The sequence below is a fragment of the Argiope bruennichi genome, chromosome 1 (genome assembly GCF_947563725.1).
Source record: "Argiope bruennichi chromosome 1, qqArgBrue1.1, whole genome shotgun sequence".
Taxonomy (NCBI): Eukaryota; Metazoa; Arthropoda; class Arachnida; order Araneae; family Araneidae; genus Argiope; species Argiope bruennichi.
The window spans coordinates 58131583-58155056 of NC_079151.1; the positions used below are offsets into that span (position 1 = coordinate 58131583).

Consider the following 23474-nt stretch of genomic DNA (forward strand, 5'->3'; position numbering starts at 1 on the left):
AGATAACATTAAAATATTTGTTTTTATCACGCAGTTATGCTTGCAGTCCCATATCAGTTTCCCGTCCTTTGCCTTTCAGGTATTTAGCAGATCGATAGAAATGCCCTCGTTATAAGGGAACCCTATCCAAAACCTGAATAATCAATATGCATGAAGGAACAAGTGAAGCGCTTGTTTCAATATCTTCAGCTACCTCCAGATAGTCCTGGAGGAAAATATTTCCTCTATTTATTAAATAGCATTCTTTTCCAGGATACAGAAATAGTTGGTGAAACTTTAGGAAAACGACAATGAACTAGCGTTTCAGAGAAATAAAGCATTTACGCAAACGAATAAAAGCGGAATAGCTTTATCGTTTTGAGAAGAATGATTTTCTTTAAAATATCGTTCTCTTCAAAATACTTTGCTGCTATAGAAAAATCGATACATTTATACAACAATGGTGTCTTTTAAAATAGATTTTACATCAGTATAATGTTAGTTCTTCAGTGATATTTTTATATGAAATTCTTTTTTTGTTTTTTTAAATTTTAAATGGCTCTTTGAAATGGGACAGATTTTCATTAATTCAAGTAATGAAGGACAGTAAAAGATAGAAGTTTCAAAACAGATAATTAGAGGAAAGGTTTTTAAAAATTTAATATATTTTTTAAATAATTAGAATTTAATGAAATTAATTCTATTTCATTCTTTTATCTAAATTAATCTGAATGACTAATGCACTTTTCTATCTATTAAATTAAATCTGAATATCTAGAACAAGAAAGCTACTTTTAGTTGCGATTTCAAAACACCTATAAAATTATTTTTACTTCTTCATGATTAGAGCATTTATTAGAATAGAAGAAATTTAGACAATCGTGATTTACAAGCAACCGTCTTTTGAATTTTATTTTCAATTGATTCACTGGTCAAGATTTTGTATTAAATATTGAATGAAAGACGTCTTAATTGATTTCGCAAAATGTGGAAGTTATTAAATAAGGAATATTTCAATAAGGAAAGGCTTTATTAAATAAGGAGTCAATAAGGAAAGACTTTCCCCATATTTTGATTATTTCAATATACACTATAAGATACGTTTGGACCAAACATCTGATGTAAATGGATACACTTAGACAGTGAGATAACACACCTACACCTCCCCCAATAAATAACTATTGTTACAGGGTTACAGCATGTAATGATGAGTTTAGAAACTACTCATCATTACATGGACAACAACAGGAATTTTCAAAATGTAATTTTCAGATCTTCAATTAAGGATTTTGACAGATATTTGAAAGTACAGCTGTTTTTTAAAGAATTTCAATCGATTGGTAACATTTACCATTTCGACATAGAAAAGTTTAACAAGAAAAACATGATTAAAGAATGCCTAGATTGGCCTATGATTCATAAGTGCCACTCATTCAATCTCTGACTCACTTATACAGCATATACGCTGACGATATTATACATTATATTTACAATATAAGCAATATATAATAAAGGTTTTCACTTAACTACAAAGAAAATTATTAAACAGCACAGTTCACCAGTTAATGGGGATGAAAAGGCATTTGTGTAACTTATGCACATCATGATTATGAGCGCAAGAAGACCTGATTCCAGCTATCTCCGAAACTATCTAGTCGGGGGGGGGGGAGGCACCTCATATATAAGGTGAGAAATTTCTGGCATGATGGTTGGTGCTTCATCTTGGTAGATAGAAAAATGGTGTGGGACAGCTATCCCCTTACCGATGACAGGACGTGCACTTACAGGTGTGTTTGTACTGTGACCGGTGATGGCCATTACTACTCAAAAATATTTTTGTTTCTGCTGTCGCGGTATCCGGTCATTCAGGTTTATACAAGCATTTCAGCGAGGGTCAGAGTAGTCGATTGTGATTATCTCTGAAATTGCTTTCTTAAAAATTAGTATGAGTTTTGAAATAATTTTTGTGAAATTAGTATGATTTTTTAATTTTGAGCAAAAGAAATCGCTCTTGAGTGAACGAAACTTTCAACAGAACTCATTGTACTTGTGGTGAAAGCATATAAGCCAGTTAACAGCTACGCTGCACGAGCAATTGCTTTTGTATTGTGGTCATGTTACTGGTCTCAGGTTCTATCCACACTCTAACCAAACCGCCACATACTTTCAACAGAAGAGCTACAATGTAAAAAAAACAGAACATAAGGCTACTATGAATCATCGTAACTTATATATCCCCAGACATGGTTATGAGCGAAAGAAGAACCGATTCTAATTATCTTAGAAACTGCTGTTCCTTTTTATTTCACAACAGGTAGCGTCTTCAAATAATGTAAGTAAATCCATAAAATATTCGAATAAATGTTAATCTTTCATGAGTTATAGAGGGGTCACTTAAAAAGAAGAGCTACAATACAACACGCAGAGCGAAATATGAATAAGAACCAGCGCAAAGCATGCTCATAATATGCACAAGATGAATCTAAAAGATTATAGGTTTTAATAGTCCGCAACCAATAAGAAATCTTTTGATTTCGTTTCAAAACTGAAGAAAGTGACTTTTGACTAAAGAATACCTGTTCACAGCTTCCAAACATCCCCATCTAGTATGAGAGTTACCAGAAGAAGGAGTAAAGAGTCACGTTTCCGTTAGTTGTCTCCTCTGGCGGTTTTAACATACTACCGAATTCATGCTTTGAAGCATATCTATTAGAAGATATGAAATGATAAGAATGATAAGTTCTGAGTACGTTCTTGATATTTTGCTCACTCCGTGTATTTGTTCTATCTTTATCTACTAGCATCTGATAGAATTCAATTTCGTAATTAAATTGTTATTTGATCACTGAGTTTATATTAAATATAAAAACTAAAAGAGGAATAATTAATATCTATTGCCCTTAACAATTAGTAATAAAAATTAACAATAATGCATTTTGATTATTCATTGGACATTCAACAACAGTTTTCATCTTTCTGATCAATGAAAATCTGGCTTTCACTCATTAGAATAAAGATTTTTCCAACCAGTTAGATCCGGACTTCCATCGGTAATGCCAAAATTTCATGATGTCTTAGTATCTATTTTTAGATCATTGTTTATATGCCATGTATAAAATCAAATGAATAATCGGTAAATAAATTACTCGAATTAAGAAGTTACAAAATGGGTATTTATATTTCTTTGAGTGATTACAAGAGAAAGCAACGAAATGGATAAGACATGCATGATTTCATTTTTCTCCCATTTACCACAGGAGAAGCTAAAAGATTTTTCAAGAATAAAAGCAAACTTTCCAAGTAAAAAGATGCGAGTGAAAATGAAAATAAGAGAATTATATTTCTTATATACGCAAATCTATGAATGTTTTCATAAACGACGTTCTTACGATTGTATTTCTTATGTGCTACTAAGCTGTTTTTCCTTCCTTCAAAATTTTCAAAAGTTTTTCACAATATTTTTAGATGATAACATTGTAGATATGGGGTTAAAACAGAGTATTAATAACAGTAAAACGAGAAAAAAAAAGGAATGCTGATAATTGCATATATAAAAACATAATTACATCGTTGAATGTTCTTGGACGAAATAATTTCTTTCTCAATAAACTTTTCTTAAAACTTTGTTATATCAATCATGAATTAACAATTAATACTGGAGACAAACAGTTTTAAGACTTTAAAGGGCCATTTTTTCTAGTAATATTATGTTAAAATATTTTTAGGCTTGAAATTAGAATAAGAAAAGGGATTCATTTAGCTTATTAGATAAAGTTAATTTGATTAATTAATTAATTTGGTTAATTAATAATTAAGTAACAAATCAAGACACGTCATTTTGTGTAAGATCAAGAACTGAAGCCTGTCTTTCTAAAAAAATTTGTCAGAACTTACGCCAACCTACATAATTTCATACAAATATTGATAAATTTAGTGGGAAGCATACTTCCCACGGCCCTAGAAAGGGTTAAACGGATAATATTCTTCAATTATAATTCAATTATTCGTTAAATTGACATTATGAATGCAACTATTAGATCACATTGTAATGCTACTATTTAATATTTGTAAATGTCATACGCACTCACAGAATTATACAATATATGTATTATGTATTTAGTATAACCTTGCTTTGAAGGTTACACATTTCTACCATTCTTTTACTAAAACTGCCAATTTTTGTTTTTAAATACGTAATATATCCTGTAACGTTTGAGAGAGAAATTAGGAAAAATAAAATATAAAATAAATCACTCAACGTAATCAAATATGAGCTATCCCTTCTTCCTCGCATTAGCATTTGAGGTAATGATCATCGTTGAATAATCGAGGCGTCCCCCCCAAATTAAAATGGTCAGTGTAGTGACCACAATACGACTCCCATACGATTATTATATATATGTAAAATGTAAAATTCGGGAATTGCGTGGCCGAATAGAAGAAATTTTGAAATTTTAAAACTTTGGTTTATTTCACCATGGGAGACATAATTTACGTACAAAGAATAAGCGGTAAGAAATAGGTCAGTCTACATCGCGATACAAGAAAAGAAAAGACCAAATTTTTTCTCTTTACTGGTTTTACAATTAATTTTTGATAGGTATTTCTTTGACACGTGTAGATTTAGGAAACGGAAATTTAGGTATCTTTAATAGAATGTTGCAAATATTAAGGATTTTTATTCCTTCACTCGGAGCGTGAGCAAAGGCTGAAGAGAGCAGCTTTATAGAGCGCGTGTTTAATTATTAAATAAAAAAGTGGATTAGAATCAGGAAATAATAGAACATTTTAGAATAAGATTAATATGGGCTAAATTAAGATAAAAATTAGAAAATTAACACGCACACACATTATATATAATCATTAAAACAGCGAGATTCAGTCACCATACCGAAAACTTCACATTACCTTAAATGGATATGGTTTTCTGGATTGATTATCGTTCAGCAAAAAAATAAAACAAGAAAAGATTTCAGAAGAAAACCTCTTCAACAAGCACCTACATAAATATATTAAATAATTCTTTCACGAACAAACCTGAATTTCATCTAAAACCCCCAAAATAATACTTCTGACTGACTACAATATTTTCTTGGGATAGCATACAAAAACCCAAAGTGAAAGCATTTCTCTTTTCTTATCTAGATGCGAGTTCAAAGTCATCTTCTCATCATTTCCTGATTAATATTCGTTTGCAAGTCTCTTACAGGACGGTCGATCAGCCGTCAACTTCACTTCTGTACACCCTCTCTGCCCACCCTCTTTCTCGTTGGCATCTTCCTCCCCCTCTTCAGATATAAGGGAGTAATTAGCGCGAGAGGTAGCACCTGTGTTCCACGATGGCACGCGATGGAATGAAAGGGGTGCGGAGAGTGGATTTCGAACGATGAAAAGATGCCGTCGAGCTGCTCCGAAGAGCGATGGTAAACAAATCACTTCTTGTCTGTATTTCGGTCCATTATGAAACGGACAAATGAATGTACTGATTAAAAGAAAATAGATCGATAATGAAACCTCGAAAGGTTTTTATTATTTTGATTTAAGTGAATTTGAACTGAAAGGCAGGTGTTAAACAAGAAACATCGATTTAAAAATGCGAATATAAGTTTAAAAATGTTAGTGTTAAATTATATTTTAATATTTTTATGAATATAAATGTGAACACCATATTTAATTTAAATTCAAAAAGTTTAATTGCATCAAGGGGTTATCCTTAGGGGCAGTGACCGCGTAACTTTTGAATTTGATCAGATGAGAGAGTCGTAAATGGAATCTGAAATTAAATGAAATATATATGAAATAATGTGTAATTATAATAAAAACATCTTTTAAACCCTTTGCACTCGGATATTGCCTCTCACTCACCTTTCAGGATGGCGCGGAGAGGGGGGATGCTAGCTCAGGTGTCGTCCTCGTCATCTGACGGCGGTTCAAAATTACGAGGTCCGTCTCAAAATAGCCCTAGTGTTGCTTTACAACGGGACGTTAATATAACTAAACTAAACTAAACTCAGGATGGCGCATCATTTTGCCGTTTTATGCATTTATTTTTCTAGTTTAATTGTTAAATATGTCTAAAGAATGGTAAAAAGATGTAGATTATTTTTTCAAAAAAAAAAATCGTCTTAAAACAAGTAAGTATATTTATTTTTCAGAACAATAAACAAATATTTGCATCAGGTGAATAATCATGCATCGAATTACTTTTCCGAGTGCGAAAGGTTAAAATTCTCAGATATATAAAAATTTTTTATATGGCCAAATGCCATATGAAGGATAGGATTACCAAAGAAGAACATAATATAATAACAGTACTCACAGAAACGAATTAAGTAAGGATTTTTAATTTAATTATATATTAGGTCTAAAATATTCAGTTCACTTTTAATTGTCTATTCCCATTTCTTCTTCGTTGTTTTCATGCTATAAACCTGCAAAGTAATTTTTTTTTTTTTTTTTTTTGACGAACCCATATTACTTTAATCTCCAGTGTTCATAAATCACATGACAACTACATATTCTTAGATAACAAAATCGTTTTATTATGCTCTATTACATTATATATGCACACTTAAAACTTTCTAATCTCTGCAATTAAAATTTCGGATTTATTGTCATATGCTTATTAGTTTTCATTAATCAAATTCATTAAAGTCCAAGTCCAATGACAAACTTCTGATAATCCGATATAAAAGTGGATTTCTGCTTATTTTATTTAATGAAAGTTTCACTCAATGAATTTTTCTTTTCATTTCTTATGATAAATCAGTTATCTGAAGGATAGAGAAAAAAGAAATAAGTTGTTTCATATCATTTCAAGCTCCTTATGTAATAATTCTTGATATCACTATTTTCAAGCTGCTATTTTCTTTAAGATTCAAAATTATTTGATAAATTTAGTTTCATGTGTTTCAATATTGTTGTCATATAGATATGAAAAAAAGGTATTGGCAAGTATTTACGTATTTATTTAAGACACAGGTCAAATCTATTATGGCAGCTTAACGATATATCATAAATAGTTAAAAATATAAATGAAAATGTTTTAGCTATCATAAATAGCTAGAAATATTTTGAAATCTTTAACTTATTTGCTCTGCGCAAATACAAATCTTTACAACGATTTTTTAGAACTATATGTTTTCTATGTTTTTATTGACATTCAAAACCATGTATGGACCATAACAAGTCACAGAAATGACGATCAATACAGATTTGGATTTAAATTAGAGTTTTTTTCAAATTTAAGACTTATCTTTCTAAATCAGATTTTATTTATCATTTTTTTTTCATAAAAATGCTTACCACTGCTAAGAATTATTACAATTTTATCAGCGAGCAATATTATACTCAGAAGACTAACAAAGAAAGTTCAGACTCAGTTTTCGAACTGCCCTTTAAAAAAATCTAGCTTATCAGCATAATATTTCGAATCTCCTGCATAACAATCTTAATTCTCCGAAAATAAATTGCTAATTTATGTGTAAAAATATTTATGAAATATTTTACATTTAGATATAGATAAGACATTTAGATAAGGCTTTGCATTTTAAATTTATCTATATAGGTTTCTTTCCAGAACAAAGGAGATGTTATATTTAAAAAAAAACATTTTTATAACTAAATATTGATATGTGGCTATACATGATTTGCATAAACATATCAGAAATGGTGTAGTGGTTAGAGCTTAGGACTCCCATGTATTTTTCTCATGTGCAATCTTCTGTTTGCAATTCAATTACATTTCGCTTTTATAACTTTAAACAAGGATTTATTTTAGATTTACAAAATGGGATAGGATTTTATTTAGGATTTTACAAAAACTTCCAATCAAAAATAAAAATAATTGCTGATCCAGGTAAAGGAGATTTGTAATAAGTCTAAAATATCAATTAAAAAAATAAAAGAGTTACAATTCTATTACATTTTAAAAGCAAGCATTGACTTTTAACTTCCTTTACGATTTAACCTTATAACTTTCCTAACAAAGATTTCAAAATTCTGGAAGAAATGAAGCTGGGAATTATCGCTATAGTTCCATAATAATATATATTATGTATCTTATTGAATAGTTTCAAAATAAACAATATCGTGACATGTAAATCCATTTTTTTTAATTTTCCTGGAAGCTTTATTCACATATCAAATTATTATTTTTAGTATTTTTATACCAAGAATCTTTAGAAATAATTCCGCAAATATCTCATCTTTCAGGGTTGCTTCGTGGCGAAAAGCCATATTTCCCATCGCACTATTTGATTGCCGCCAGAATTCACTAAGATAAATATCCATGTTTAAATTGCCATTTCAAGAGTTCAGCGGTACTGTGTCAGGAAATACAAACGATTCTCGAAAATTCCTCACCCCATTTGGTACTTCAAATAACGCGTGTAACTATAATTCCAATCCTTCACCTGTCCCAGCGTGCGCGAATCAATCCCCGATTTCAACACCCGTTCCCATCCCAACAGCCAGACTTCGGCGGCGGGGGCCTTCATTAATACCCAACCCTTGTTGCCCTTCCATTAATCAACCCGCAACGTGACAACATGCCCACACGTCAAGTCGAGACCACCTACCCACCCATTTGGACGACAAGGCATATGTACGTTTCCCCGGTTTACGGCTTCGCACATCGTTGCTTGCGAAACGCATGTAGCAAAAAGGTCGTCGGTGGAAGGAAGGAAAAAAAAGGGCAACAACATTTACAGGAAACCGAATTCGGGAAAATCCACGCTCACATTTAATCGCTAATGATATGAGTAAGAAAATTAATTCTGGAAAAGTTTCTCCTTTTAGAGATGCCCGACCGCTTAAAGGTGATGAATTAAAAGGAGAGTGCATTTAATTAAATCGCTTTGATAGATCGCCGAAAGTGCAAGAGTTAGTTGCTGGCGCGTGGTGTCTTACCGGTTCGGAAAAGGGCCATCTCTGGTTTAAATATTTTTACACTAAGGAATGATTTGCATTAATTTGATTCAGGAAACGCGATGTTATCAGATAGACGCATTCATTTATTTAAAGGAGATGCGAATTCATGTGGATTGTTATGCCATAATTTAATGCTTTATTGAGCAATAATGTAAGTTTTCAATATTTGTTAGAAAAACATTCTGGAATAAATAGGTAAGATAATATGAAGATGTGTTATTAATATTTCAAAATATTTTGCATAGATTTTATTCGTTAACTTTATTTTCCAATCAGTGTTTTACATGTTATTCCACATGCTACATATATATAAATGTAACAGCATTTACACATTTTACTATAAGCAATAGATATCGCAAATAAACACTAGAATATTTAATAAATGAAATATTTTGTTGATTGGCATCATTTTGGAGCTATAAAACCATTTTATTAATTAAGGAATTCTATTATTATTTATGTTTCGACTCTTACAATTTCTCCATTAATATATATATAGCTATACGATTATTTTATGCATTAATGTCATTTTTTACGGATTTTCTAATGATCGATGTTTTAGAACAGCCTCTTTGATTTAGATCACGGTTATTGGAGTGTTGACCTCACAATTTTCCACCATAATCTGATGTGAAAGAAAATGGTTAAACCAGTGCACATTTTGCTATACGTCTTCATCATACCCAAAGAGGGGCACACATTTCTTAACAAGTTGAAAGTGTTAAACAGTTTTGAAACTAGAACCTAAAATCCATAACCCCTTAAAACTGCATCTGCTATTATATTTTCTGTTAAACTTAATGCAATTGTGAATATATTAACTTAACATTATAAATGTATTCATTGACATACTAAAATCTTATGAATTTCATTTAAACGAATTATTTTATGAATTTCACCTCTCTTGAGCAGATTTTTGATATGAAAACTTTATAAAATATGCATATAAGATTTGCAATAACATCAAATTTAATATACATATTTAAAAGTGAGAAGTTTAAATATATATTCGTAAATATTATTCATATATTGTAGAAGATCTAACGAAAATAATTCGAATAACCAAATGAGGACGATTTCGAATTATTCTGGCCAATTTAATTTCTTGTAAATTACACCAGATAATCAAAAGATAAATTCAATTATAACTTGGATAAATTATATTTCATTGTATAACATCGAGTTATAATTGGTAAATTTAGCAAATCAGACATATCTCTTGACATGAGGTTAAATTCTCGATAAAGTAAGTAAATGACATTGCAGAAAATTAATACCACATAATGTCGAAAATCTGGTACAACTATTCATCCAAAGAAGCATCAATATAACGTCTAAATCCATTTATCCAGACAACTTCCGAGGATAATGTTGGATAATAATGCAACTAATTCCAGTTAAGTCTAATCATCCACTCTTACTTCGAATAATATCAGTATATGAGGTATAACCGTAGTTTGTAAGCAATATCGAATTTCCACAAATATTTATTTATAAATGTAGATATTTGATATATGATGGCCACTCAAGTCAGGTCCAATTGTTCATTTATACTTCATTAGAGAAAAACATATAATTGGGCAAATGCTTAAAATGACAAATGAGTCAGATTTTATGTTGTTTGAGGCAAAAAATTTATTGCTGAAAAAATCCGTCTAATTATTTATAGATGCCAACGATCTTTTTAATCATATATAAGAAAATGATTTGTACAGCAATAAATTTTAAATAAAAAATATCATACGATTCTTTTGCGATTAAAAGTCAACAAGTTATGAAGTTTTAAGTGCCATTATTTCAGACGATATAAAACTATTTCAAATGCCTTATCTAGGAAATTTCGCGAAATATTTTTTCTTGATGTAGCTGTTGATTGATTTTAATAGTATAAAATTTAAAAACTGTATAAATCGACCAGCTTTTATATCAAAAATATGAAATTTTTCTTTATTTCATAAAGAATAGTAGACTAATAGTAGTAGAGAATTGCCTAAAACTTAGAATTTCCAATTTTTTCAGCAGTTACATATTTTGACTCAGGTATTCTATAAAATAATCAGAATTAATATATTAAAATTTTCTTTCAATTTCACTTTCTTTTGTCAAATCTCTGTGATACAAATTTTCTGCATTGTTTTTAAACCTATTATTTTCTTAACCGAATCAAAATATACCAAAAGGATATCAGCAGATAAAGAGGTTTATTTCGATTTCTCTATACTTTTTTTCCTCATATCGTAGGTGATATTTCTTTGTTGTAAAAAAATGGAACTGTCTTCTCTCAAGGCAGCGTTGATCGATATGGAAGAATGATCGTGCCGAATCGAGACATTTATTCTTATGTGTTTGATTTTTATTTATCGATTTGAAGATAGCCGATACGGATGTCTTTAAAGTGATACTATAGTCAATGCTTTTGAAAATTACATTAACACGGTTGAAATAAACCAATTTTGAAGTCTTTATCTCCTTAGAATTCTGTTTAATAATATTATCACAGATAAAAATAAGGAATTGTCGGATTATATCTGTAAAAAAATAAATAAATGAAAATCAGAATGGCTATAAAATATTTTTTCCCAGTTTAGTTTTGGCAACAAATTCTTCTAATGAAACAAAATATTTTGTTTTTTATTTAAATAGTTCAAAAATTTCATTTCGCCACTTTGTAACAGAATTCGGTGATATAATTATGATTAACAAAAATATTTTCGAATTTATAATAACTGGGAAATATTTCCATTTCTTTTCTATTAAAATTATTCTATATTTTTAATGCTATTTATTTCATTATTTAGTACCTTATCTCATAGCATAGTATTATAATGAAATGTAATATATACATTTAAATTTGCTATGATTTTGTTTGGTACAGTAATGTCAACTTAAGGTTTTTCTTCCTGAAAACAGCCCAAATCATCTAATTAAGTATGGAATTATTCATAATAATATACAAACATTCAGAGAGGTTGAAATATTTCTGGTGACAAATTGGAAATATATAGAAATATATGATCAAACACACCATCTTTTGGCATGAAATGTGTAAAGAACCCAGTAAAATGGAGACACATAATCAGAATATTATTAAATAATCAAAACAGCAAGGCAATTAATTAATAAAACAATTCAAAATGCTTTTATTTTCCGGATAATTTAATCCCACCATTGCTTTTAAACGCAAATGACGTGTACTGAAAATTGTTCCAACTAAAATCAAAGTATCGTTAAAATTTCAAAATAATCTTTAAGAAATTATTTTTTTTATGTTTTCAAACGCTTGCCTATCAATGTAAATTATATGTCTGACTCACGAATCATTAGATAAAAAAAAATTTTACAATATTTAGATTTTGTTAAAAAAATTTGCATTTTTTTAAAGAAACTGCAACTAAATTTAAGTTTTATATAAGAGTCGCACTGAAACTTATTCTCTTTATATTGACACAATTAAATCTTTCATCATTTCAATCCATCTTAATATTTATGCCAACTTCTTACACAAAAATAAATTCAATACACTTGATTTTACATGTGATAGGAAAGAAAAGCCCCCCCCCCCCCACACACACACCAAAAAAAAATCCATCGTTACATAAGCGCCTCTTTAGGGCTTAATCCAACCATGTGCAAAAGTGCACATTATGTTATTAATAAGAATAAACAAATATGTGAAATGAAAATAGGAGGCTGGAAGTTGTTGATGTTCCAATAATCATCTTTAATATATGCCCGCCATAGTCTGCGAATAGAATCATGAATTTGAAGCAAGAATTTTGGCATATCTATAACATAGATGTCAGTGTCGATAAGTGAGCGACGAGATCGACAGATTTGTCAAAAAACAAGGTACGCTAAAGTTTTCAGCTAATTAAAGCAAAAGTAATCTAGATAAAAGATGTCAGTTATTCGCCAATCTACGAGACAAACGCACCAGATTCACCATTTTTAAATAGAACGATTAATTGTTGATTGATCTTATAGTTTATATAAGAGCTCAATCAGGCTGGATTGAACGGCAGCGACTGTTTGACTTATGTTTATACGAAACATCGGGCAAAAATTCTTGTAGAAGCACTCGGTTTTCTAAATATTCAAACATGAGGTTTTAATTTCATACACAACAGTGGATTAAATATTTATTTGAATCTTCTATATAACAATGCGGAATGAAATCTACAACAACATCCAAATCTTGAAAATAAAGTCTTGAATGTCTATATTACTGCAATGTAAACTAGAGAGTTTTGCCATCTCAAAAAGTGTTTACTTGTAATAATGAAATGTACCTCGTATTTCTGTAAATTGTTTACCTAAATTTTCTTAAAAAATTGATGAGAATGAATAACTGAATATAATTATTCAATATTGTATTATTCCCTTCCAGTTATTTATTTATTATATAATCTAAAAATATTTAAAATTATTATTGTATTTTTTAAAACTTAGTTCATGTATATTATAAAAAGGTGGTAGAATTAGCATGTAAATCTTAATATAGAATGTAAATATTTAAAATTACAATTTAATGGAATCTATAATCAAGAATTCTATGATGTAATGTCATGCTTGGATGTTGAAAAGAAAGGGAAACTTGACATTTCATCCAGTTACGTCGTTTTCTAATGTGGTTATCCCGCCTCGACCACAAAATGAAAAATGTGACACTTTTCATTATGCATCTGAAGAAGAAGAAATGCAGAGAAGAAGAATTCCAAAAGCATCCATTTGTTAGCCCACTATACTGCTTCGTTCACAACAATGATTCATTAAGAAATTATTCGGGTTTGCGCCTCCCTCCTTTCCTCAACAAAATGAGGCTTTGTGGTCCTTCTAAGACAAAACAAAAATTCTTTTGCTTCATGAGATAATTGTGTGCACCTCGCAAAAATTCTATACAAAAGGGAATTGCACAATTAATCAAATTTTATTTACTGTCTTTTCTGGTACGACTGGTTAATGAAAGTGAAAATTTGGGGTATTGTAAAGCTTATGTTTTAGAATCTCTTCTCAGCAGTAAACACAAGTAATTTTTTTAGAATTCAGTAGAGTATAGTTCTGAGAGAATAATAGACTTCACAGCAGTTATAAAACTTTAGCATACACTTGTGCAATAGTGTAAAATATTTAAAAATAAGACTTCAAAGCTCTTAAAAAGCTCAAGAAGAAAAACATTATTTGAAAAAGCAGAAAATAATTAATTTACAATATTTGAACATAAATACAATAGGTATCGAATTAACCAAACTTCAGTTATCTACATAGCTTTGGGAGGAGGGAAGGATCTTTAAATAAAATACCTTGAAACAAAAAACAAGACAGAGAAATAATTGACTTTGACTGATATTTCCAATAAATTATGTTAGTATGTAAGAATACAAAATCTAAATAACATTGTTTTCTAATTTATTAACTTAATATGTTATAAGAAGATTCTGTTTCCATCTGAGAAATAACTATCATCAGTTATTCAAATACTTGTTTATGTGGATCAAATCGAGCACCAATTTATAAAGAAAAGATAGTTCTAATATAAATAGAGGCAAAAATAAGAATTCTATAAATATTCATTTTTATTTCATAGAAAATCTTAATAGCAAGACCATGCAACTATAAGAAGGTAGTGTTATAAGTGTTGTAGCTCAAAAAAATTTCTGTAATTACTGACATATTTGGAATAGCAAGCAAAAATGTTGCTCGGTTGGCACACAAGTTTTCTAATTTGTAGGAGTTTAAATCGAACATGTACTTTTCCCAAATCATCACAATGACCGATTGGAATCAATGTCTTCAACGCTTCGTTCAATTCTCCAACACAGGGCCATTATAATATGAAAAGTTCACGCCGTTTGTGAGCAAAAGTAACTGACGGCGTCCCCAATTGAAATGTAGATCTAATATCCTCAAACCTACCTACTATAGCGCAACCTACAGAAGGTATTTCACTACTTAGGATTTTAATTATTTTAGAAAATACCTCATTTAATACACGGTGTTATATCATATAGGATGATGAGATTTTTCTGCACATTATTAAAAAATTAATCCGAAAACGAACTTCTTTAATAGAGGTGATGAGGCCGCGGTGGCCTGGTGGTAAGGCCTCGGTTTTGGAACCGGAGAGTTTCAGGCTCGAGACCCGATTCCGCTAAAAAAAACCGTCGTGTAAGCGCGACTGGTGCATGTTAAGTACGTCGGGGTCAAACGTGTTCCCGCTAAAGTGGCGCGGAAGCTTTGAGACGTGAGTATCAGTGCAGGTGTCGTCCTTGTCATCTGATCACGGTTCAAAATTACGAGGTCAGTCCCAAAATAGCCCTAGTGTTGCTTTAAAACGGGGCGCTAATAAAGCTAAACTAAATTTAACAGATGTTATTTTTTTTTATTTTTTATTCATTAATGTGGTTCTGTTACTATAAAGCCATCACCTCCCATTACTGAATTTTTATGTATTGTTAAAAGTGAAAAAAAAGTTGGCGAAGTAGAAAAAAATCTAAAAATAAGGCATCTGTAATAATACATTTTATTTTGAAATTGGCAATAGAAAACTGAAAGAATGCAATGTTTGTTTCAATCTGTTATTTTTTTTTCAATTCTTTCACGAAAGTTCAGCTAATTTCACATTTAAAATGTCGCCAATATAATTTGAAAACAATTTCAATCACGTTTATTACATTTTGATGAAAAACAGCATAACTCTGATCTACAGAAAGAAAAAAACTGAATACTAAACACTATGTATTAACAAAAATTATTTAATGACTGCACTGAAAATTATTAATGGTTATATGCTTATTGCTAAGTTAATAAAAATTATTTAAAAAAATAAGTTGGGTGCTTTCTTGCAAGGTAACAAATTTTAATTTTATTAAGTTTAGTTATATTAGCGCCCAATTTTAAAGCATCACTAGAGCTATTTTGGAATGGATATCGTAATTTAGAACTGCGTTCAGATGACGAGGACGACACCTAAGCTGGCACCACCGTAAATCTGTTAGCCTCACGAAGTACAAATCGAAATTTCACACAGATAACCTTATACTGGCTATTCCGCCCCACCCAAAAGCACTCGGAAAAATATGGACCGCCGCCGCAACAGCATAACTGATGGGAACTGTGGTTGAGTCTTAAGGACCATACCGGCCACGATACAAACATTCCCTTTGGAAGTAATTCCCGTCATCGATGGGAGGGGCCAGACCCCCACTTTTTTCTGCTCTCACTAGAGTTTCGACAGCCGACCACCATGCCGGAAGTTCCTCGTCCATAATTACGAGTTGCCCCCTTGGGGGATTATTTCACAGAGATAAATTAAAATCTGTTAGTGCAATATTACATTTTTTTCCTTGATTAAAGCAAATTTCGAATACTTTTTTTAAAAATTTCTTTTATATGTAAAACTGCTTTTAGTTTCCTATTAATAAAATTTTAAATAACCTAGCAATATTCAAAATGAATAAGATATCGTAAATGACAGATTCTTCAAGTCCAACCCAAATTTAATTGCAATTTATATTTAGCAAAATGTTAAATTTAATTAATTAAAATACTTGTATCTATAAACTCATCTTTAAATTAAGAAATTACGCAAATATTTCCCTCGGAGTTCTTGAAGACGTTGAACGAAATCCGTACCATCCATTTCTCACTGCCATCTTCAAACAAGCGTCGAACTGCGGGGCTTTTGGGATGCATTACATAATGATCTGCGTACTGTTCACTTTGTGATAAACTTCATCACTGCGATGCCGCCAGCAAGAATCGGGGCAATTTAGAGAATTGATTAAATCAGAATTTCGACCAGTAACCCGATTTCTCCCCTATCCCCTTCGAAATACGTCTTTGCTGAACAGGTTGGCAGTTCCCTCCCCCCTCCCCGGGCTGCTGAAGTCGGAGCAATTAGTTTCCCTTTATTACGTAGTCAGCTGATTGGCTTGATACATATAGACCTCTGCCGGTTCAACACGGTTCTGCAAACAAGCGCAGCGAACAGTCTCGGTTTGTGGCTGATGGTATAAGGTTAAAAGTTTAATCAGTGGTTGAAACGGAATGGAACCTATGATGCAATTTGTTTGACATGGGATGCAGGCATGTCTGCGGAAGCTACTGAAGGGTATTCTATTTATATTATACATGCAAATCGACCGAAAAATGATACAATGTAGTACATTTCATTCTAGTAATTGGGAATTAGAGAAATTATAGATTTATTCAATCGATATTTGTAATAAATGCTAAAGAGTAGAGGAATTAATTTATTTCAATTCAATATGGACCTCGTCACAAAAAAACATATAACCAAATCATTCCTTGCATTATGACAGAAATATGTGAAACTATTATTAGGATAATTTTGTGATCGATTAATCAAAATTTAAATCACAAAATACACTTTTATATATTTAACACCTTAAACTACAATTATTTGGGCTATAGATACTTTTTAAATAGAGATCAGGTCAATATTTTTATTCCGAATTTCGACCTCGTCAAGTAAAAAGTCATCCATGCCGAAATCGTTCCTATTCACCTTTTCAGAAATATGTGGGTCTATCATTTTATAACCAATTTATTAAAATATTGATAAAAAAATGTATTTTTATAATTTCAGCACTTTCAACTACCGATAATTGGTTTGGTGATGCTTCTTATATAAAGACCAGATTTGATTCTATTTTAAGGTTTATAATGCAAGAACTAATATGTAAGTTATGCTCCGGAAAGCAAGTTTATATAAAGACCACATTTGATTTGATTTTAAGTTTTGTGATGCAAAACCTAATTATATAAGTTCTGTTGCACAAAGAAAGTTTATATAAAGACCAGATCATTATTGTTAAAGCTGCCTAAGAAAAAACACCGTTTTCTTTCGCTTTTTATATTAAAATAGAAAAACGATATCCCACCGGTAAAAAATTCAAACTTTGTTTATTCCATCTTGGGATTGATCTACAAGTTGCCATCTACAAAATGAGACAGCAAAAAATATTTCTTAAATAACGTTGCCATTCTAAAATAAACAAATAAATAAAATAAAATATTAATACATTTTCAACATCCTCCCACCTTTTGATTATAAATAATAATCAAAATATAATACTATTAGTTAAACACAGTTAAGAGATTCAATAAATGGCAACGTTTTACAAATTTTCAATTAATATTTAAATATAAAAATGAAAATTAATGGGAAAATGTCCAATCAAAAACAAAATAAATCACAAGTTCAGTCTCTCTGGCAATTTAATTCTTCTTCCGGCTCTACTAAATTTCATCTCGTTGCCAGAAGTACTGTCAGAAGTTTTGGTGATGTCATTTGACTTATTCAAATCATCTGGTGTCATCGAAGTGGAGAAGTCATCAGAGGATGTTAACTCTAATGGATATATTCTTTGAATTGGTCGCAGGAAATTCTGCTGTGAAGTTTGCACTCGAACAAGTCGTACATGTCCATCTTTACCTGGTATGATTTCTGTGATACGACCTAAAGGCCAGACAAGTCTCTTTTTATTATCTGCTCCCACCATAACAATGTCACCAACAGTAACTGTACATTTTCTTGATTTTTTTTATTTCTCCGCTGTATGAGAGCACCCAAATACTCAGATCTGAAGCGATTTCTTAAGTCTTTAAGCACTGCTTGTCTGTATTTGAATCTATTGCTCACAGAATTTTGCTCTACAGCATCTATATCAGGAAGATTGCATTCATGCACATCTTGTATGAACATCGATGGAGAAATTGGTTTTATAGCTTCCTCTTCGCAAATGTAAGTTAGAGGTCTTGAGTTGATTACACGCTCGCAGTCTGCCAAAACCGTTATCATCTCCTCATAATTGAGACGTGCCTGTCCTAACACTTTCTTCAAAAGATCTTTTAAAATTCTAATTAATCTCTCCCACCATCCGCCCCACCAGGCAGCAGTTGGAGGATTAAACTTCCAGTCAATAGAGTTTATTGCTCCATATTTTTGGATGCGGTTCCAATCCAGTTGTTTTAAATAGTTGGCTGCTCCAACAAAATTGGAGCCATTATCGCAGTATATTGTTGTGCATCTTCCTCTGCGAGAAACAAATCTCCTAAATGCCATTAAAAAAACATCAGTCGATGCAGCAGTAACAAGCTCGAAATGAACTGCTCTGTACACTGCACAAGTAAAAATCAGAACCCAGCTCTTCTTGTCTTTAAGGAATAAAGGTCCAGCCATATCAACGCCAGTTATCTGAAACACCGCAGCATCCTTTACTCTATTTTCTGGAAGGGGGGGACTTATAACTTCTATGTTCTTTGAGCTATATCTTTTACACGTAATGCAATTGGCCACCACATGTTTCACCGCTTTTCTTCCATTTAGGATCCAGTACTTTTCTCTAAGTGCATTCAATAGTATCTGGACTCCAGCATGACAGTTCTTAACGTGAGCATTATAGATTAACCGCTTTACCACTTCATGATTCGGAGGAAGAACAATAGGTTTAAGAAAATCTTCACTGTCCTTGCGATAAATAATTTTAGTTTTCAAACGGATGATGCCACGATCGTCTTTAAATACTTGTAGGGTTTTTAATCTCTTTTCTTCTTCTGGGAGAAAAGACTCATTCTGTATCATAAATAAAACCTTCATTTCTGCTTCCTGAAATTCTGTAGCGGTTAATTCACCATGCTTCTTCTCAGTTATATTTTTGCAGTTGTTCATGAAGCGGAGGATCCATGCAACAAGACGAACTATTCTATCATAGTTCGAAAAATATCTGTAGTACCAGTTTGCAACACCACAGGCTTCATTATTTGATAATATAAAAGTCGTCTTAGACTTTTCCTTTCTAATCTCTTCTTCATTCCAATCATGGTTGGTGGAACCCATAATGTTTTGAAATTCAAAAGCATTTTTCATCCATTGTGGACCCTCCCACCATCTTAGGAAGACTAGATGTTTTGCCTTGCAGCCCCTGGAAGGTAAATCTGCCGGATTCTTATCACCAGGTATGTGTCTCCATGATGTAGGATTACTCAACTTCCTTATCTCTTGGACTCTGTTCCTAACGAAGACAGACCAATTTTCTTCTCGTAATATCCATGCAAGCACTGTTGTAGAATCACTCCAGTAATATATCGTAACATTTTTCCAACCAAGAGCTTCAACAACTGAATTCGCTAGCCTCGCTCCAATCACCGCCGCAAGAAGTTCCATTCTTGGGATAGTTGTGCCTCTTAAAGGAGCCACTCGAGATTTCGCTGCAAGTAGAAATAGCTCGATTCGACCATTATTTTCTATTCTAAGGAATGTAACAGCAGCATATGCATCTTTGCTTCCATCAACAAACGTATGAATAGTGCAGTTGCTTATATCTTTTGAAGATGCTTGAACACACCTAGGAATCTGTATGTCAGACAAATGCTTAAGTTCTTGAAACCACTGTAGAAATTCTTTACGAAGCTCACCAGTTACTTCTTCATCCCAACTTGTACCTAATGTCCATGCCTTTTGTAGCATTATTTTCGGACAGAGCATCACTGGTGCAGTGAATCCAAAAGGATCAAATACTTTATGTACTGTAGATAACATACTCCTTTTAGTTACTTTTTCCACATTAATGCCATCCAGCCATTTCATGTTAATTTTCAAAGTGTCTAATTTCTTATTCCAAATAAGACCTAATACCTGAGTTTCTTCCTTTGAATTAGTTTCACAGTCGCCAGACCATTCCCATTCTCTAAGATCAAAACCACCTTTTGCCATCAAGGTTTTAGAATTTTCAATGAATCGATCTAATTGGTCTTTACTGTCGACACTAGTAATGACATTATCAATGTAGAAACTCTCCAAAAGTCTTTTCTTCAAAGATTTTTCAAATCCTTCACATTTTTGAATATGGTACTCAATTACTGAAGCTAAAAGAAAAGGGCTACATTTTACCCCAAAAACAACTCTTGTGTGACGAAAAACTCTCAATTTCTTTTCTTTTCTATTTTCCCACCACAAAAACCGAAGGAAGTCTCTATCCTCTTTACGAATACTAATTTGCAGAAAAGCTTTCCTGATGTCAGCTATAACGCCAAGCTGTCCCTCTCTGAATCGAAGAAGAATATTTGGAATAAGCTCAATGAGATTAGGACCACATTCCAAGCACTGATTCAAAGATGGATAATTTGCTAATCTCGCTGAAGCGTCAAACACCGGACGAATTGGAGTAGTGCTGCTGCTTAGTTTTATCACTGCACGGTGAGGTAAATAATTACCATAAGAGTTCATTTCGTTGGTAGGAACTTCCTCGATTATGTCTTCATCTAACCAATTTAGAAGAATATTTTCATATTTCTCATACATATTCATAGCTATAAGTTTTGAGGTAGTGTAGTCGAGCCTTTTCCTCGCCAAATCCAAGTTGTCGGGCAAAGGTGACTTATCATCAGACCATGGTAAACAAACCTCATATCGACCATCTTTATTAATTGTTACCGTTTCTAGAAAATGCTCCTTGGTCCGAAGATCAATCTCGTTCTTAGATTTTTTCTCAACAGGATCATTGATTCCGATTGAATCTAATTTCCATAAATTTGTGATTTCAGCTTCATTTACAAATAAGGACAGCACTGTTAAAGCCAGGTTTTCTTCCGAAGATTCTTCCTGTGGTACCTTACCCATTAATGTCCATCCTAAGAAAGTTTCTACAGCGACAAGACCTGAAGATAAGACTTTTCTTTTGCCAGTTAACATTTTCCCCATAACGTCAGCTCCAATTAGAATATCAATGCCTTCACAAGTATCGCTAATATCAGTTAGATTAATCTGATTTTCCTCTAATTCTTTTATCCAGGGACCTTTAAAAACCGGTCTAATATTGTCACAAATGATAGATTGATCCAGAACTTCAAAATTACAGCCGAAATTTCCAATCAAATTTCTCAATTTTACTTTATAACAATTATGTTTAAATTCATTAGTGATAACGCCACCAAAAAGAGAATGTACCAATTTTTCACATCGAACGGGTGTATAATTCATTTCTTCAGCTACACTTTTCAAAATGTAAGATTTATGTGATGCAGAATCAAAAAGTAACCTCACAATTTTCTGTTTATTATCCGATACCACTTTAGCTTTGAGAGTTTGAAGAAATATCTTAGGGCTGTGTTTATTAAAATTAGCCATATTAACATCTAGTGCGGGTTTATCTTCTTTTCCCTCTACAGACATCTTTTGCGAATCAAGCACATCACACATTATAGGAAAATGTTTTTTAGAACATATCAGGCATTTTAAAACTGCTCGGCATCTTTTAACTGCGTGAAATGGCGATAAACATGCAAAGCAGCATCGTTTTTCCTTGACTATTTTTTGTCTTTCCGATAGAGTCATTTTTTGAGCCGTAAAGCAATCTGAACTTGAATGTTTACCACCGCAAAAAACGCAAGATTTCTTTACATCTTTATCTGCAGCAGTCGTTAACAAACCTATAGCTGTAGGTACTTTATTTCTCAAATTCTCCGAGCTATATTGTTTCTTTTTCAAAGGTCTGTATTCTTGGCCCTTTCCTAAACCGAAACCGGCTACAGCCAAACATATTCTTTCTTCTCCTTCAACTTCCGTTTTCAAAAATTGCATCAAATTATCCAATCTTCCTTTCGCGTCAGAGTTAATACTGGAAATATTACTACGATTCCAAGCCTTTAAAAATTCAGCTGGGAAACACGATTCAACCATAGGATACAAAATGGATGCACATTTATCTGTGGTTACACCTAATGTTTCTAATGCTCGTAAATATGATTCAAGCTTATCATACAAAGAAGTTAATGAAAATGTTTCTTTTGTTTGCACAGAAATAATTAATTTTAATAATTCTCTCACATATACTTCCACTAAAATATCTTCTCTACCAAAACGCGATTTTAAACCATCAATAGCCTTTTGATAGTTGGCGCCAGTTGGCGGAAAACTTTCAACAACCTCTCTAGCACGAGAACCAGAAATTGTTGCTTGAACTAGGTACTGAAATTTGTCTTCTGGTGCGATATCCTCATCTTTATGTATTTGCTCAAATTGACTCCAAAATGGGAGCCAATCTTTAATATCGTCGCCAAATTGTCTAAATTCTAATCTAGGCAGTGTAAACTTTCTCTTATAATTATTTAAATCAGCAGTAGAATTAGCAGAAAATGACTGACCTCTATTTTGAGATTGTATTCTTGCCAATTCTATTTCTTTTTCAATTTCAAGCTGCAATCTTCTATCTTCCTTTTCAGCTTCAAGCTGCAATCTTCTATCTTCCTTTTCAGCTTCAAGCTGCAGTCTTCTATCTTCCTTTTCAGCTTCAAGCTGCAATCTTTTATCTTCTTTTTCGGTTTCTTCTTTTAATTTCCTTTCCGAAATAACATTACTTAAAAGTTCTTGAACGAATTCTGGATCATTCTTATATTCACAACTTTTTAAAATAAGATCTTTTAATCCAACTATCGTAATATTTTCTGATACGTCTTCTCCAATTTCAGACGCAACGTATTTCAGATCTTCTTTTTTAAAACCTTTTATTGCTTGAAACATCTTGATTTATTTTGTTTCGAGA

At 31.9% G+C, this 23474-nt stretch overlaps 1 protein-coding gene across 2 annotated transcripts in view; it reads right to left on the bottom strand.

The window, feature by feature from the left end:
• The window catches only part of LOC129956775 (kinesin-like protein KIF26B), a 617661-nt gene that overhangs the window by 524426 nt on the left and 69761 nt on the right, over positions 1-23474 (bottom strand). Inside the window, exon 1 of one of the 2 annotated variants that reach the window (XM_056068835.1) lies at positions 2556-2620. The exons of the other annotated variant lie outside the window; for it this stretch is intronic. The gene's annotated coding sequence lies outside the window, so the exon portion shown is untranslated. Of the gene's footprint in view, positions 1-2555; positions 2621-23474 lie in introns of those variants that run through there. 2 annotated transcript variants of the gene reach the window in all.